Source organism: Aedes aegypti, chromosome 2 (genome assembly GCF_002204515.2).
Source record: "Aedes aegypti strain LVP_AGWG chromosome 2, AaegL5.0 Primary Assembly, whole genome shotgun sequence".
In the NCBI taxonomy this organism is placed as follows: domain Eukaryota; kingdom Metazoa; phylum Arthropoda; class Insecta; order Diptera; family Culicidae; genus Aedes; species Aedes aegypti.
The window spans coordinates 459,910,549-459,929,369 of NC_035108.1; the positions used below are offsets into that span (position 1 = coordinate 459,910,549).

An 18,821-nucleotide genomic window follows, 5' to 3' on the forward strand; every position below is an offset into this window, starting at 1 on the left:
GAAACATTCTTGAAAATCACTTGTTAATTTCTCCACATAAGACAACATCGTGAAATTATTACTTTTCAGGTATTTTCGATAGAAATAATAATAACACATTTCAGATTTACTTAAGTCAAATCGCTATGCTTTTGTATAAGCAACATACATTTATGATTCATACATGTTTAAACGTCGACAATAGCTCACGCAAGATTTTTTAGCTTTTATTCAAATTTTATATTCTTAAGTTCACCAGCCCGCTAATTATTTTTTAAATACTATGAAGTGGAATTTGTAAACAAAAATTCCAATTAGTTTTACTGGTTATCTAGGTTGGGTTTTGGTTACCAGATATCAGTTTTGAACTACTTTAAGTAGAAAATAACCGCCAACGCCCAACAATTTTTTTAAACAAGTTTTTTCGTTCAAATTCGAAACAATGTTGTTTCGCTAAATTAATTAACTCATCACGCATGGTAAAGATGGATAAATTATAAGTGATTGTTGCGAACATTATCAGCAACGCAAATATTTTACTCGGGTACCGCAGGCACCCGACGCCGAACTTGTCGTCGCAGCCACGTGAGCAGGTTGCCGTGGCAACGGCGCACCCGCGATCGTAGCAAGCGGGAAAAAATACAAACTGAAAATCAGAAGTGAAAAAATTATTCGAGAAGAAGGAAGCATTTTTGTGTAGCAAGGAAGCAATTGTAAAACGTTTTTAAAATAGTTAATAAAATTAGTTAAATAGTCAGTTTAAATGAGTTTTTAGTTCATATTAACGCCAATTAGTTATCAGAGTGGGATTGAGTGGTTTGTTCCGTGGAAGTGTTTCGCTTGAGCCACGTGTTTGAAGTGCTGCATATCGTGGAACCTGACTGGAGCCAAAACTGGTGCTCCTCTCCCCCAAAAAGCAGTTACTTCTGTCCGTCTTGAGGTGAGCTAACTGTCGGTCGATTCCGAACGAGCCACGCTGTAACATTTGGTCCTTCTGTCCGTCTACAGGTGAGCCAACTGTCGGTCGATTCCGAACGAGCCACGCTGTAACAGTGATAATATAAAACAAAAATCCACGTGCTCGGCTGGGATTCGAACCCAGGACTTTTGTATGGTAGACGAGCGCTTTACCAACTAAGCTACCGAGCCACTTGGTGACTTAATAATTCTGTTGGTAACAAGTTTCGAATTCAAATCCCCACAGTTCACTTGGGTGGGTACGATAGGCAAGCAGTTTCAACACAAAATAAATTTTAAAGCTAATCGTTTACAAAATCCCTTAAATAGAAATTTGAACATTTTGTTTCACAATTTAGCTCTAAGCTTATTTTGCTGTTTGAAAATCACACTTATTGTTTTGAATCGGTATGTCAATGCTATTGTTTTGCGAATCTAATATATGCAAAATCACTTTGAATCATTATATTTATGAATGTGATTTAACAAGAAAAAAAATCCTTAAAAAAAATTTAGGGGGAGATCCCTTAGTACCGGACACTTAAGCCACTAAATTCATAATTCAAAAATATTGATTTTATGGGCTCGTGTTACCCATTTATGATAAATATTATCATTTTTATAGTGTACAAAAATAAATTTAGAAATATAAATATGAATTTTGACATTGATGATGTATTTTAGTACAAAATTGATCGATTTTAAAAGGTGGCACCCAATACCGGACAAGATCTGGAAATGCCTCAAATTCTGTAAATTTGAACATCATTGAATGTGTACACTATAGGAATAGTTTATAATTACCAATTCAATGCATTTGCAACATTTACAAGAATAATTTGAGTTTTTCTAAGTTGCAAGATGCCTATCAAAAATCTCTTTCATATATTATGAAAAATAGCACATTTGTCGATGTTGTTCTGAATGTTCATTCTTCTTAATTTTATTGCATGTTTGATACCATTATCGACGGAACCCATGAAAAATGAAAGTATTTTGAGACACTAATGCAATAATTACGGATATATCATATAACAAATCAAGCTGTCCGAAACTGAGGGACAGGAGGTGCTTAACCAAAATTGTGATTTGTCCATATTTACTTCAATTATGGTACAAAATACATTCATACTATCAAATTAAGATTATGTTCGATCATGCTTGCGGGATCCAAAGTATTTTTTCATATTCAAAATAATTCCTAAATAGGCTCAAAATTAAGAAGATATGTCAATTTTTCAAAGATTTTCAAACTTTTCTACTTTTTTAAAAATGCATGCATATTTCAAGGATGTGTTATTCTACGCAAACATTAGTCTACATAAGAGCTTTCTTTTCTACTAATACACCATCTTGATTGGACCATAATTTCTCAATGTTTCGACTCTGTCCGGTATTGGGTGCTGTCCGGCACTAGGGGATCTTCCCCTATCCATTAAACACCAGGGCTTCTGTGATGTACATTGACAGGTAACACCCGACATTGACTCGACATCAAGCCATTTACATTTTGATCACCGATCTGACACCGATTCAGATTTTAACTTGATGTCAAACTGACATTGGACCGACATCGGGTACAATTCAACCCGACTTGGACCCGACATCTGATAAATAACCCGACCAACAAATTATAACAGCATTGTTTCAGAGTTTGTTAATCAGATAGCACGTATAATCTAAAAAAATATGGAATTGTTTTTCGCTGGTAAGTAATTAAAATAACAAACATTATATCAAAACTTCTTCTAAACTGAACAAAAAATGTTATGGCTGTTGACAAGAAAAGTATTCGCCTATCTCGATACGTTGGAAATTTCTTGCCAGAAATGCTCAAGAAACCAGTTTTCTTTGATCGCAGTACGCAGTTGAAGAGAGAAATGTCGTTTCAAATGGAGCTCTCTGCGGAAATTTCTTGACCAGTTCGGTCAGAAATTTCTTTACTTTTCTTGAGCGGAACAGCACACTTAGCTTTAGACAAAAATATTTATCACACATTGCGTTATTTTTGCTTATCTGAATTATAACAAAAAATGTTATTTTCTTAACGCGAAATAAAACTGACCATGTATAAGTATGCTTTCAGATTCTTCATAACAAAATTATATTATAATCATGTTATGAATCAAAACTTATATTAAATTTATAACAAAAATTGATATAATTGCGACACGATTTTGTTGTAATCTACTGGACGGGGTATCAGTTCGAGAACAGTAAATATGTTTGCTTCAATCCATATCAGCTTTTCATTCATGTGCGTTGATGACCTCATTGGTATAGGCAGTGTCATGCAAACCGCAGACTTTCAACTCCCGTTTTACAGGGTTTTTTTGAAACTCGGATTTTTTTTAACGATTTCCTTAAATAGGTTAACGTTTATGATATAATTTTCATCATTTTCACCAAAAAACAAATAAATTTTCTTCAATTAGCTTTATCCAAAGTTTTAAACGTAACGAAATGTGTTATAATTTGAACTTATTTTATAAAACATTCTGTTACATTTTTTTTTAAATTAATAACATTTTTTGGTATAATAATGTTTTTCTCTTCTGATCGAGTCGGCCCTAGTTTTCAGATTTTTGGGTGAATTCTCTGGAAAAAACAAGCAGATATGAGTAAAGAACATCTGTGGGAGAAAGCTTCGGAAAATTTCAAGAAAAAAATCTTATCTTGATTGAAGCAAAAAATGGTTTGGAGTTTTATCTCGATTTTGTATGGAGATTTTGTTGAAATATTTTCTAAATTATTCCACCCAGTTTTCAGTTTCAGTTGATCAGTTGCGACTCAATTCCAGATATGGAATATCGATTTATAGAGAGTTTACTGTACCATAAAAGCCAATCAAGATTGTAGGTGTTGTGATGATTCTTTAGTTAGAGTACAGTAAAACTAGTTCTTATAAAATTACTTACGAAAGTATTCCTTTGAATACCAATTATTATTACTGATACTGTTTGGAATTTGAACCAAGGTGCTCAGAATATAAGACAGGATTCAAGCCCTACTACATTCAAAAGTTGCCACTGTTCTAAATAAGCTTTTTCACGCAAATCTTCATCATGTCATCAAATATTGAAGCAGCTAAAAAAATATTGAATAATATGCAGTCTTAATATAAATACAACAAGGTTTATAAAGCATGGAAAATAAAATCTTGCACAAAATTATATTTTTGAAGTGTCTTCTGAAGATTCGATGATTTGTATTGAACAAAATGTATATTAAACAAAATAGGATGAAAAGCTTATTATGTCGGAAAATATGTTTACTTCACACAGCACGTAAAAAGAAATTCAAAAAAAATAAATTATTGCTCTAAAAATGCTCAGTTATTGGAACAAGGTCGGTTTTAGAAAGTCACTTTTGTTTAATCAACTTTTGAAGCTCTGTCATGTACAGCGGCAATTATATAGAATAATATTTTTTCCTTACATTACTTCATAAATATGCAAAGAAACTTTTCCAATCAAAAAACAATTTTTTGTTCATTACAATCGATCGATATTACCATTAACGTGTAGAAAGAAAAAATCAAAAAAACGAGGTTCTTAAAAATCGACTTTTTTTATTTTTGTATTTGCTCTCAAATGCTTGTTAATGGATTTTTCAAAATATTTCTTACACTATGTCATGAGAGTTGTGGCTCAGAATATATTAGCACAAACAAAAATCATTTTTTCTAAAAATTTTACACATTTTTTAACATATCATTTTTTTCAGAGGTGTGCAAGATTTTCATCGACATCTGTTAGTAATTTGCAAAATTATCATGCAAAATGCCACTTTATTGAAACAATATCACCACATCATCATTTTTAAATACGTTGTAAAGCATTTCTGATCAAAAAATTGTTTGTAAGTTCAACCCATTATTTTTGAGACTGTTTTGAAAGTTTGCGACTACTTTTCGATACACTCCTTATGAGTCATGTTCGGATTAGGCTTCGTGGCCGTGCGGTTAGTGGCGTCAGTCGTCTAGGCGTATTGTGCCATGAAGTGTGGGTTCCCGCCATGAAGTGCCGATTCCCGCTCCAGTCGGTGGAAACTTTTCGTCAAACGAAAAATTCATCATTGGGCTACTGGGTGTTTCGTGTTGTCCGTTGCCTAATGTTTGTGATCGTTCAGTCTGTGCAGCTTTGAGCTGAAGACGGTGTGAATTGTCTTTTTTTTCTTTTTAAAATTTAAGACGGTACATTTGACGTGAATCTGATGAGACCCAGATTTTTTACATTATAAGATAATTTGAATTGTTGGAAAAGGAGTGTCGATATATTGTCAATATAACTTTTTTTGTGGAGAATGAGTAATGGCGCTTAAGCCTAGGCTAATCAGTCCGGACAAAAGCACAGTGCTTCCAGGGGCCTTAATGCGTGATCGAAATTGTATCTACGAAATTGATACCGTAAATTCGGGTGAAATTGATCACCGTGTCACGCGGTTTTATTCCTTTCAAATAGTGCTCCAAAATCAAGACAATATGTAGTAAATAAACATTGTTTGTCTTAAATAGTATCGAATTGTATGTAGTGAAGTTTTTTGTGTCAAAGAATATTTATTTCTATGAAAATTATGTACAATTCCAGAACCATGTTTGGTGTGGTGTTAATAGACATCCATAAACTTCTAGTTTGAAACAATGGTTTGAACATGGTGTCAGCCTAAAAAATTGCGAGGATGCTTAAAACATATCCCTCAAACAGACTTTATCGTCAAAATTCGTATCAATTTGTTCAATTTGTTGAAATAATTAAATATATGTTAAATGTCAACAAAATCCTTTCGAAATTGCCTACATTCAGGTGTTTTCCGCGGTATTCTTGAAGTTTATTTATTGATTATTTTCAAATGTGTTACCTTGCTAAGAATTTGGCAAGCATATTCGGATTCAAAAGGCCCAAATTAAGTATGAGAAGTTGATTCCAAAACTAACAATAATCACATTGACAAGTGATCACCCCGAAATTGGATCCCCCGATTTTTTATTTTAGATTTTCAGAACTAACATCACATTTGTGAGGAAATTTCGGTGCATGAGCTAATAAGGTTCACCGTCGTACTTAGCGTACTACTGCATTTAGTTGTATAACATTTTAGAAAGCAGTCCAGAAAACCCGTGAAAAATGATCAATTTCACCGGAAATTACGCTATCATTTTTGGATAGCCATATCAAAATTTGTCTTCTTTTTCTGTGATTGCTGAGTTTTTTCAATCATGCGCAATCAGTTCAAGCTCTCACATGAACATCTCAGCAAAAAATATTGCATTTGCATCAGACCGACGCATAAATAGCTTTCATGCCAGAAAACGTAGGGGACATTAGAAATCACTGTCCTTGTGTTTCGATTTTACAGCATCTGTGAAAAAACTGTTTCGCTGACTGAGGTTTTAAATATCAGTTTATTTTTATTACAACAATTTTCACGTTTTAGCCATAAAAACTACTGGCTGCATATGACATTTCGTGACAGTGGAATCTGGGCTACTTATTGCGTTGATATTTTTCTTCTTCGCGGGTCTCTTTCAGGACTAGCGTCTATGAAAATAAAATTTGGTTTGGCTTTCCGTTGAAGATTTTTTCGTAGGAATACTTTCGTTAAGAAATTTTCGAGGAATCTTTAGGATTGTGCATATAGATGCAGAAATTATTAGAAATAGTCAAGATTTTAGAGGAAAATCGATAATATTTCGTTAAAATCTGGTTGGAAAATACCGATAAACAATAAAGTTAAAACCAACTCTCATTTTGGAGTTGGGGTTGGTAACAGAAGGGTTCTTCTTCTTCTTTTTAGCATAACATCCCCTCCGGGAACAGAGCCGCCATCTCAGCTTCGTGTTCAATGAGCGCTTCCACAGATATAAACCCTTTCTTGCCCACAGCTTTGTACGACAATTTAACTGTCAAAATGACGTTTCTAAAAAAAGTGCTTGAACAAAAGATGTTGCAAATAAGCTAAATTGTTCAAAATCACTATAATTTATTTTTATTGTTTTTTCAATAGTTAGTTGATTGTTGTTCAATAGTTGGACCATAAGGTCTCTTATTTCAATGTTTGATGAGACAAATGAGCGCATAAATTTATTCCAATCATCATTGAGCTAATCGTACCACTTCGGTTTAGCTAGCTTTCTGCTAAAATCGGTGGATCACCTGTGCTATTATGGGAAAGAGAGGGTTAACTGAGAGCTTTCTTTGCCAAAGCTGCCATTTTCGCATTCAAATATCGTGTGGCAGGTACGATGATACTCTATGCCCAGGGAAGTCCAAATGATTTCTATTACGAAAAGATCCTGGACCGACTGGGAATCGAACCCATGAACCTTCAGCATGGCTTTGCTTTGTAGCTACGGACTCTAACCACTCGGCTAAGAAAGGCCCCAACAGAAGGGTTAACTCCTGGTAGGGAGGCACCGATACTACACACGAAATATAAGACAACGTTATTTTGAACTGCAAGATAACTCCAGTATGCCAACAACAATCAAGGCAGGCTTCGAGAAAATCGGTAGTTTCCTTTTGTTGTACACCTTCGATCTTTCCTGACAAACATGAAAAAAGGGCCACAGTTTTCTATGCACTAAATATTCATTTTCATTGGAAAAAGTAGAACGATGCGTTTTTCAATGCTTTATGTTCAATCAGATTAAATGGTGCTCACGTGACATTACTTGCATTATGTGCATGAATTGATTTTTATTCGATTTTTATCACTTTTGAAGAAATACGAAAATGTGTTTTAATCAGTTACGCGCATTTTTCATGTTAGTCCAATGTTTGAGATCTGGGCTCACAGTGACAGTTCGTGAAAGCGGAATCTCGGCTCACTATGACGTACAGAAATTTTGTATTGGTTTCTCCCTCCCAGGTTAACTCGATTGATTGATCAAAACGTTCACACCACGAACTGAACAGTTTCCTAACGCAACATTGTTTCTCCACTCCACTAAAAACCATTACCACGGAAGTGATAATTAATTACAACCTCCAGTCCGAAAGATCGCCTCGGAAACATGTTAATCGTGCAAAGCTTTCACCAATTCCTGGATTGTCGAACTGAGCTCGCACGCTTCTGATCCCCCTACAACCTGCGTTTCGAATCTCGTAGCAACCGATGCGAGTCCACCATTTTCATCATCGGGTCCACCATTTTCGAAATACCAGGAAACTTTCCGTCTCGATTGCAGCACCATACTTCCCGGCTCCCCAACGATAGTGAAAGCCATCCAAGTGGATGGTCGATCTTGGGAAACAAGCTCCAACCAGAGGTCGTCCCGATTTCCACCCCCTTTTGTCACTTCGCCTGCTTGGACGACCACAGCGCTCGATATTTGGTCACCCCAGCCGTATGCACAATCCGAGCATGCAGTTCTGCACATCGGTATTTTGTAATCATATTAACATAGACGATCGCATAAATCAAGCGACCATAACCACCATAGGCCAATGGAGTGCGAAAAATTCCCCCAGGGAATCACGGACACGGTGCGCTTGAAAACGTTATTAACGGAAAGAAAAATGACCATCAGTTCTTTACCGACCATTCGAAGCTCCTTTTTTTCTCGATGGTCTTTTCCACATCGAGTTAGAGAGAGTTAACTGTAGTGCTTAATTCGGGTTATCATTGATTTATCTTTAGGATGACATTTTCCCAGATATGAGAGAATCCCTCAAAAATGACCCTAAATCTTCAAATTGTGATTTCATATTCCACAATGAAAGATTTTCAATTTTACGAAGAGGATGCTAGGATACCATATGTTTGAAATGGAGGGTGCAGAACTGATGATCATTTTTCTCGTTGAAAACGGTCTTTGACATACCGTAGCAGATGCTTTCCTTTAGTTGGAGCTCCAGCCACGACCATCGAATGCGTGAGACTCGCATGAGCAAAACGGTGCAGGGCAGACAGTTGTAGAAATATATGGATAAAATCGCCGGTGACGACAGTGTGCCTGCTTGGATGCAGCAGATATGCACACTCAGAGTGACACACATACACGTTCGCACAAAGCAGGCTCTGGTCTGGGCGCTGAGGGGCATCTCAACGAGGTTCTCTTTTCGCTTTTGGTATACCTAGGTCTCCTCTACTCTAACGATGACAAAGTTAACTTTCTATTTCTTTATGCAAGTGCGCGCCTCTAGCCTGGGTCCTCGTTGTTTAGTTGGGCAAATTGCCCCGTCGTCATGTGGTTGGGCAGTTCCTATGAAGTGTGTCTCCAGCTGGGCCAGCAGCTATGGCGATACATATTCGTGATTAGCGCACGTTAGAAGGATTTGCTCAATGAGCGGGTACATCGATCTTGTCTTTAGTTTTTCCGAGTACGACAGTGTCCCGAATGAAAGGAAATCAAACAATTTCAATTTACTGATTCATACCCTAGAAAAATAAACAGTGTTCACATCTACTCACATTTTATAAACCACTTACTCGGTAAAAGTAGAAGATGTAAAAACAGTATGGGTTTCACGTACCTGTAACGAAAAAGAAACAAATAAAGAAATTAGTAAAGAATTTTCAATTGATTACCCGTAAGAAGCAAATTTGAAGGGGAAGAATTGGAATTGCCTACAACCACATTGTCATAGGAACTTCCTTGGGTAATTCCATTCGAATGGGAAAGTTTTGAACGGTTGTTATCGATCCTTAATCGGGTTAGTAAACAGCACAATCAATGAAAAAGTTGTTCAGGAAGCTGCCGATAGTGTTACCGAGTGCGCTAGGCAATCGAAAGGTCCGATAGAAAGTGGCGATTATTAATGTGTGCTGTTCGATTGGTTGCACGCAGAAATGAGATAATTAGCGGTAATAATCGATTGCTGTATGATCAAAGTAGCCAATTATCGTGAAGGCCCTTCACGTTGACCACCGCCGAACAAATCCCTCCAACAGAAACGCGACAGCTGTCTTTCTTCTGGGAACGTTATCCTTCGGAATCCATCAGCCATAGTCAAATCCTCGCTCACAATTTCCATCCCAGCCCAATTATTCTTAATTGGGCCTTTCCGAAGCCTTTCCGAAAGGATTCAATGCTATGGGAAAAACCATCTCCATTCGAAAGATTAAAAGCCATGATAAGAGTCGGATTTTCCATTTAGCGAACCGAAATGAATCAAAAATGGGTTCGATTTTGGTGAATCGCTTTTTTTTTTTGCAAACAAACGTATAGATCAAATCACACGCCCGTCAAATTGTCCTCGTTCTGTTTGTGGATGTCATCCTGCGAAACCGAAAAAAACGAAGCGTCCAAGCCCACCGAAAGGATTGGAAATGTACGGAACAAAAGATCGATTCCGCAGAAGGTCTTAGTCGAGACGACGACGACGTATTTCAAGATTTGACGATATTTCCCAACTGACGATAATTTATGTAGTTTTCGGCCAAAATTTGAATACACGCCCCGTTCTCTGTTCTGTCTGTTTTGTGTCCGCAACCACCAGGTTCGTGTTCGATGATCTGGATTCGGGGGAATGGTGTATTTGAATAGGCCACTTGGAACTGATTGGATTGGCTGCCGAGGGAGTGCGCGCGCGCTGTTGATCGGATTTGGGAATCGTATTGAAATTAAGCATTTTTTCTCTGAGGGATTGTTGGAAATTTGATGCCAGGAAATTCGTTTACGGTTGAGGATGAGAAATTTTCAAATTGTGATCGAGAGGACAATTGAAATGGCAGAAATTATTCCAAACTATAATGATTTCAATGATCTGCTCTCTGTTATTCACGATTTTTATCGAGTATAATAGAATTTCTAGAGAAAAGGCTATACTTCTGTCTAACGCCTTATTTTTTATGGAGAATCACACAACTCTACCCCATTTGGCATAATGCCATTTGGCATAATGCCGTTTGTCATAACGCCATTTGGCATAACGGCCATTTGGCATAATATAAAGAATACATTTTCACATTTAGAGCTACTGGATTCGTCACTGCAGTCTTGGGAATCAAATCGAAGCTTAAAATTTTTTCCCAATATTTCGATTTAGAATCTAGTCTTCTTCCACGTATATTTTTTTTAAACTTGAAATCGCTAAGGATCTGCTCAAATGAAATGTATGCCATCTTCAATTTTAAACAATAGAATTGCATCACTTCCGAGTACCGACCAGCGCCTTTCGAGTCACGCTTGTAGCTGTGAATACCAATTCGTATCGCTTCATAAAGGAGTAATATGAGGAGTATTAGATTTGGTGCCATAAAGTGGACTCTCCTTAATAAATGTTGTTATATTGCTCTCCGAACGTATGTCTTAACTTATTCATGATAATGCACACGCTCAGTCGACCTAACCTAAAGAACGAATATCTATTCTTTTACCGAGATCCAAAAAAATCGATCGGCCAGCAATTGAATTTTAATTGATATGTGAGTTAAAAATCGAGTTTGCTTATGGCAGCTCTATTGGGCGCCGCCGATATCAAATGTGACTTTTGCTGAGATGTCAGCAAATGAACTTAAACCGAAATTTTCACAGCTAAGATTGGCATACTGATTAAAGTGTGCATTAGTTCGACTTTTGACCGTGGCTTAAGTACTACGGATTTAACTTAGCTGTATAGCAAAGCCTTCAAATTAGCTTAGTTTTTCAAGCTATGAGGGTGCATAAATTAAGTATGGAAAACAGCCAATGTTCTATAGAAGGAAAATCTCAAGAAAGCTGTTTTGCCTCAAGTATCAACTTTTGGTGAATTACCCTATTCAAAATTTTACCTTCTTCCACACATAAGCTGTCCTTTAAAGTTTGCAGCGTAGCAAAACATAGGCACGTCAAGATCGATGTTCATTTACTTCAGGTGGCCTTGGTATAAAAGTTGTGATCCACTAAACTGCAAACTCAAAAGAACAGCTCATTTTAGAAAGAAGGGGAAATTTGTGTTTCACCACACTCAAACTATTTTAATATCAGGTCTTCTTTATACTAAGGATCTACATCTACGCAATACCGATTAATGGGTAGTACACTGTTGTTCATAAGTACTGTGCAAAAAGTAACGACAAGAAACGGTCCAGGAATGATTCCGCTACCGAAATTACCTGAGCTGTATGCTACTGAGAAGCAGAGATGTTTTTTATTAATATCGGTAACGCCTGCCATGCACATCAAATTAAGCTGTCACTTTTCCGTGCGGAAAAATGTGCTGCTCAATTATTCCGCAAGTAAAAGTGACATTTCGCTCATACTGGATCAGCTGTCAAAATTACTTTGGTAAAAAGAAAAGTTTTGAAGGGAAGAAGCTGTGTTAACAGGTTTGTAAATCGTTGAAAAACTCCGATAACAGTTCAACAGTGATATGCTCAATCTAAGATGTGTTAAGTAGTGACTTTATGTTGCTGATGTTTTCATCAACAGCCTCCAACGCACATTTCAAGACATTTTTTTTTCTGTGCGAGGGTAGTCCACATCGCATTATTTCCACGAAACAATCTCAAACTATTGGGAATTTTCCCGTGATTTACTTGAAAAAAGGTACGAGTCTCTTCTAAAGGGATTCATTGTACTTCACATTTACCTTTTTGTTCTAAAAATCATGGTCAATTTTGACACCACCTCTCAGTAAAATTTATTTGTTTCCAATAATCATTCTTATTTCAAGCACTAACATGAACGTTTTGAAATGTTGAAGATTTTTACAAATTATGCCAAATGGCCTTTTTTTTCAGTGTCGGGGACATATTACCACTGCGACCATTTATTTGATCTTTTGTGGTGTGGCCTTTATGCCAAACGGCATTATGCCAAATGGCTTTATGTCAAATTGGGTAGAGCCAAATCACGCATGACAAAAGGAAATGGTCTATTATATTATTTAAATAATAAATTTTTGCATTAAACTTAAAATAACTCGAAAATGGCTACTTCTAGAGAAGTGATCATGATAATCTTTATGTTTTGGAAAAATAATCAAGCTCTTATTTCATCATCAAAACGTTTTAAAATTGATCAGAAGTTCTAAAATAAGATTCAAAACAAAAGAAAAAATATATTATTTTGTAACATCTGCTTCCAATTATGATTAAACGATGAAAATTTAAACAACCGTCGTGCGGGGTGACATTGGTCCATAAGGGTGACTTTGGGCCAACATTTTTACAGCAAGCTAACAACCAAATAATGAAAACAGTGTATCAAGTTTCTAGAATACGTTACAAATAGCCAATAGATGGTCATAGATTAGTTTTTGGCGCTCCTACTAGCCATCACATGCATCGAAAGAGGCGGTCAAAGTCACCCCCTAGGCCCAATGTCACCCCGCACGGCGGAATATTATAAATGAAGTTTTTTTTCATAATTTAAAATTTAACCTTCCAGTCGTCGTGCTGTATGTCATTGTCAGAACCATCGCGCTGCTGTTGTGAACGAAAAGCGAGTTATTTTCAGCGGTATTGTACAAGTACGACGACTGAAGTTTTAAATTTTATTTTTGAATTTTTCATGATAAATTATTTATTTGATGTATAATTTTTTTAGTCCAAATAGTTCTCTACAACTTCTCTATAGAACATTTTCCTCTAAAATCAATATTTTCGGAACTTCAAGTTTTCAAATAAACTTCATGCAAAAACTCATAGGCCATTTTCAAAAGTCATTCTTTAGTCACAATGATCGATTTATGTATGGGAAGCACTAATTATACCGCAACGAAAGCAAGTTTAAAATTTAATCCCAATCGAAGCCCATCAAATACGGTTTTCTTTTATTTTTACGACTCTGGGTGGAATTTGTCAGTAGGTTAAGCGCAAAATTAAACTACAATGCACAATTATCTAACAGTGCTGGGTTACTGACCGCATTAGAATTACTTTAAGAATTAGTTTAGAACAGTTAGTCAATATGCATTATAATCCTTTATAAGATCATCTAATAATACAATCTAGCCGGAAACTTATCAGAAGTAAGACAGTACGGTAACCAGTGTCAAGCGTCCAGTAATCAATCAGAATGTGCAATATCCATAAACCATTATAGATTTTTGAAATTTTCTTCAGGAATTTTTATTTATAAAATTTTTACTAAGAAAAGTCATTAGAACCGTAATCTTTTATTCTTTGAGAGTGCATACGAAAATTTGGTGGAAAAATCTAAAAACTATTTAATATTAATAAAATAGTCATTCAAGTCATCGATCAAAGTTTTGCGTGCAAATCATTTTTGTTAATACAGTCAACTCTCCCTAACTCGATATTGAAGTGACCATCGAGTTAGGGTGGTATCGATTTACAGAACACAAAACAAGTGCAACTGCGATCCAAGGGACCATCGAGTTAGCCATGAAAACCAACTATACTATGTTTCTCTAACTCGATATCGAGATACGGAATATCGAGTAAGGGAGAGTTAACTGTATTTCTGCCATTTTTCAACCAATTTCAACAGTCTGTGGCATATTTAAACGTAAATAATTGGGCGAGCATACCTGTTATGAGGCCCAGATAGCCGTAGTGGTAAACGCACAGCTATTCAGCATGACCATGCTGAGGGTCGTGGGTTCAAATCCCGCAGGTCTAGGATCTTTTCGTTAAGGAAATTTTCTCGATTCCCAGGGCATAGAGTATCATCGTACCTACCACACGATATACACATAAAATGGTCAATCGACAAAGAAAGTTCTCAGTTAATAACTGTGGACGTGCTCATAAGAACACTAATCTGAGAAGCAGGCTTTGTCTCAGTTGAAACGTAATGTCAGAAAGAAGAAGAACCTGTTATGAGAATTCACAGAATTTTCGGAGTTCATGTAAGTTCTAGTGTACCCAAAATTTTGCACGGGAGTGCTTCTAAAGCTAGCTTATGAAGGACGATTTGACAAATTTGATGACTTTTTGCTGAACTAATACTTGAATTTTTCTGGGGTTCGTTTATTATGAGTAAGAGAATATGATGTTATTCAACCAAATACTTTAGAAGGTCGAGGTAAGATAATACTTAACATATAAGGGCACAATAGTTGGGGATTTATTGTTAGAAAAGGCAAGACTTCCAGGAAAATAAGAATATATTTCACAAAACCTATAAACTCCTCATGCAATATTTGAGGTTTCCTTTAAAAATCTTACAATCAACTTAAAATCAAGTTTTCTGCTTTAAATTGTTATTAACCACAAGAGTAACTAAAGCTCTTTGAAAGCATAACACCTTGATTATTTTTTAAAAAACTTCTGAGGATGTTCTTTAAAAATTCGCTATTTTAGGTACCACTTTTTAAATATATTAATGGAAATTTAAAGAAGGTGCGCTTATTTTTCAAAAATTCCCGAAACCAAATGTTCGTGTGCACTTGGGAATTTAAATTACATAAAAAGAGAAACCTCAAAGATTGAGCCAAATGTATTAAGATTAAGAGCATTATTTAAAGTTAAATTTTTATGTTATGAAACATGATCTTATACTTAAGATGTATACATTACTTTGAACCAATTTTGAAACTTTCAACACAATCAATCAAACTAGAATTGATAAAATCTAATTTTTCGCGTAATTTTTGGAAATTCCACGATTTTGTTTCTTTTTTGGTCTGTTTGCTGGATTTGAAAAGCCACGTTGGATTGTATGAAATTATTCTGAAAAACGTTCATCGTACCACACAAACGGCAGAAATATGTCATTCGAGGCATTTGCTATCAGTTACAGTACATAATAGTGCACAAATTGACAACATTGAAGTTTTGAAAATTTAAAAGCGTTTTTGACTATCCTTGTGGGCAGGGCCGCATTTACGGGGGGGCCGAGGGGGCCATGGCCCCCGGGCCCCCACATTTTAGGGGCCCCACAAATCTTGACAAATATGTTTGAAGTTAAAGTTTTACGAATAATTAAATTCAATGCAATAGTACATACTTTTTTGAATCGCATCATATGATTTGAAAGCTTCAATTTATTTTAAAAAATCCGCAATAATGGGCGAAATTTATGCAAATAAAATCAAATAAATATCTAAAACAAAATATCAGAACATAGAATGGGATTTTATTGACTTCATGAGAAACAAGAAGATTAAGAAAGATTCAGAAACGATTTGGATAAACAAACCTAAATTTCTAACAATTTTTATTGTGACTTTTCCAACTGTACCGAAGGTTTTCTCAACAAAGTTTAAGATTAGGATCGAATTCAATCTATAGATCGGCAGATTAAGTAATAGAACTTAGTTATATATTATTTTCAAAATGACTATAGATCACACTGCAAGGTTGGTAGTATTTAAGTGATTTGAATATAGGAATTTTTGAGATATTTAGCTTGGAGAAAGAGACCAGACAGCAAACAAAAAGTGATCAAAAATTAACCAAATAGGAGATAGAAAAACAAAACGTAGCCTAATAGGAACCAGAAGATAAGAGTTTGATTCTGCACCATAGAATCAGGCCAGACATTTATCACTCGTTTTTGTAATTTCTCATGTCTTTCCGTTTGAATTTTTTCATGATTTTCTCTAGCAATTTCGTGAGAATTCAGGTATTATGAAAGATTCAGAACTTATTCCGAAGATTTCTCCAGAAGTTCATTAAATGATTATTTCTCGTGGATAATTTTCCTAAGGACATCATCCAAGAATGTTGTTTCGGTATCTCATGAATATAACCTGTGTTTTTCCAAGGGAAACCATAAAAATTACCATAGAGATTGCATCAAAAATTTCTTCAAAGATTCGTTTAGATAATTTTTAAGGAAGTCCTAAGTCCCCAAGGAGCTTCCGGTGATTCTTTCATCAATTTCCCAAGTATATCCCCCAAGATTTAAATTTAGAACATCACCAAAAAATATGTGTATGATCTCTTTGAATAACAACTGGAGCATTCGGTTGAAGAATTAGTGAAAACATATATGGAGGAACTCTAAGTATAGTTTTTGGAAAAAAACGGGGTAATCCCTGGGAAATTACTGAAGGTCGTATTGTTGGAGTGCTCAAGGATTTCCTGAAGTAAATCCTTTAATAATATTTAAAAAACCGCTGGAGGATTTTTTTCAATTTCGAAGAGAAATCTCTAGAAGAATTTCTAGAAGGATCCCTATATGAGTCCCTGAATCTCTGGATAATTCACTAGAAGATTTCTTGAACTTTTACCTCAAGACATGTAAGACGAAAGCCTTGAAGAACCTGTTGAATATCCGCGTCCAAGTCTTTGAATTTTTCTCTGGAATCTGTAGAATTTTGCATCAGGATTCTTTGCAATCCAAATAAGAAAATAAGAGAACAAGCTTCTAGAAAAGACTTGCTACCAGCCACATACCAATTTCTTCAGCTCAAATCTGTTATATTAATCTGTATTTCCAACAACTTGACTATTGATGCAGAAATAGAATACGAATAATTCGAATTTTTTTCTGCAAAATATAAAATGTATTTTTTTTTCTGGGAAAAAGGCCCCCACAAGACAATGGCCCCCGGGCCCCCACATTTGAAAATCTGGCCCTGCTTGTGGGGTAACTTGCAACATCAATTTTGATCTCAATTGTTTATTATTTCTTGCCGTTTGTCATCGAAAACACATGAAAAGAACATATATTTGTTCAGGAACATTAAAATGTTTGTTATTATTATTATCTTTATTACCGAGATTTGCAGCCCGAGGCTGGCTCATCTTGGTTAAAATGTTTGTACCTCAACCAATTAAATACACGTTTGGTACTGAATATTAGAAAATTTACATGAATTGCCTTATTATGAGAATGAGTTTCATTTTACTCATGGAAATCATGAATAATTTTGAATATCTGTATAAAAATAAACTTGCTGATCTGCCGTTGGGAACCTTCTGCATGAAATATGATGAAAGTTATGTCAAAACAGACATCGTTTTATGACATATATATATATATTAATATGTGATACGTCGCTTTTATTTAAATATGAATAAAAAAATAAGTTATGTGAAGTATAACCTAAAATACCATTGTGAAACGTTTTAATGGCTTTACAATAACTGTCAAGACTTATGATATACTAGAACTCCCAAGTGTGGACACCCTTTGCAATGCCAATGGAGTTTTCAATGGAATTGGTTTAATACTTATAGTTCAATCAATAATAATTAGTTTTCTAAGAGTAGAGTAGCCTGTTTGTGATTATTGTTATGCTTTTACTACAGAAAATTATTAAATGATCGTATTAACACGATATAGGTTAACTTTTTAATAGTGTACTATAGGTAGCACTTTGTGTTGCATGTTACCCCACATCAGGGGTAGTGTTAAAAATGTATATTTTTCGTCTCTCCTGTTCCCAGCAAACACCATAGGGGAACATGGTCCAAGACGCACTGATGGGGTAAAATGGCTCACCTCATTGAATCATTCCTACAGCGTTTCCATTTGTATTCTTTGCCAAACGATGTTAACATATGTTTACCCAAGAGTTGCCGCTACAACCCTTAGCATAGCATAGCATATACTGACTGTACAGTGTACATGTCAATGGTTGCTACTCCGTGATTGATCAGAACTGGTAAGAATTGCACTACGATCCAAATCAATAAGGGATGGGAGTTTCCGCTTACTCTCGAAGTGCAATTTTAGCAGATCTAATATTATTGATCAATAACGGCGCCGGCCAAGTCCTTACAGTCAGTTGGGATGGGGAAGGAATGTTAGGGTGTAATGATTGTTGTTTCTAGAGACCGAGAATACCTCTGCATCTCCACAATCACCACGGGAAGGGTGTTAATTAGTGAGGGAGGAAAAGATCTGGGAGTCACCTCTGGTCGATGAAGCGATCCATGGACAAGGGGGAAATATACGACTTATATTTAAAGCTAGTTTTGTATTTTTGTCTCGAGAAGTTTTTGGTAGAAGCTTTAAAAAATACGTCAACATATATAATGTCGAACAATTCAAAAGATGTTTTTGTTAATGACGAAAACTGAAAATTACATGTATATTT

The 18,821-nt window shown here is 35.6% G+C and overlaps 1 protein-coding gene and 1 non-coding gene across 3 annotated transcripts in view; both read right to left on the reverse strand.

The window, feature by feature from the left end:
• LOC5565885 (protein dachsous) overlaps positions 1-18,821 on the reverse strand; it is a 409,900-nt gene that overhangs the window by 165,308 nt on the left and 225,771 nt on the right. The gene's annotated exons all lie outside the window — the stretch shown is intronic.
• Trnag-acc lies at positions 1,057-1,128 on the reverse strand. The gene has a single exon. It is a non-coding gene; the product is annotated as a tRNA-Gly (tRNA).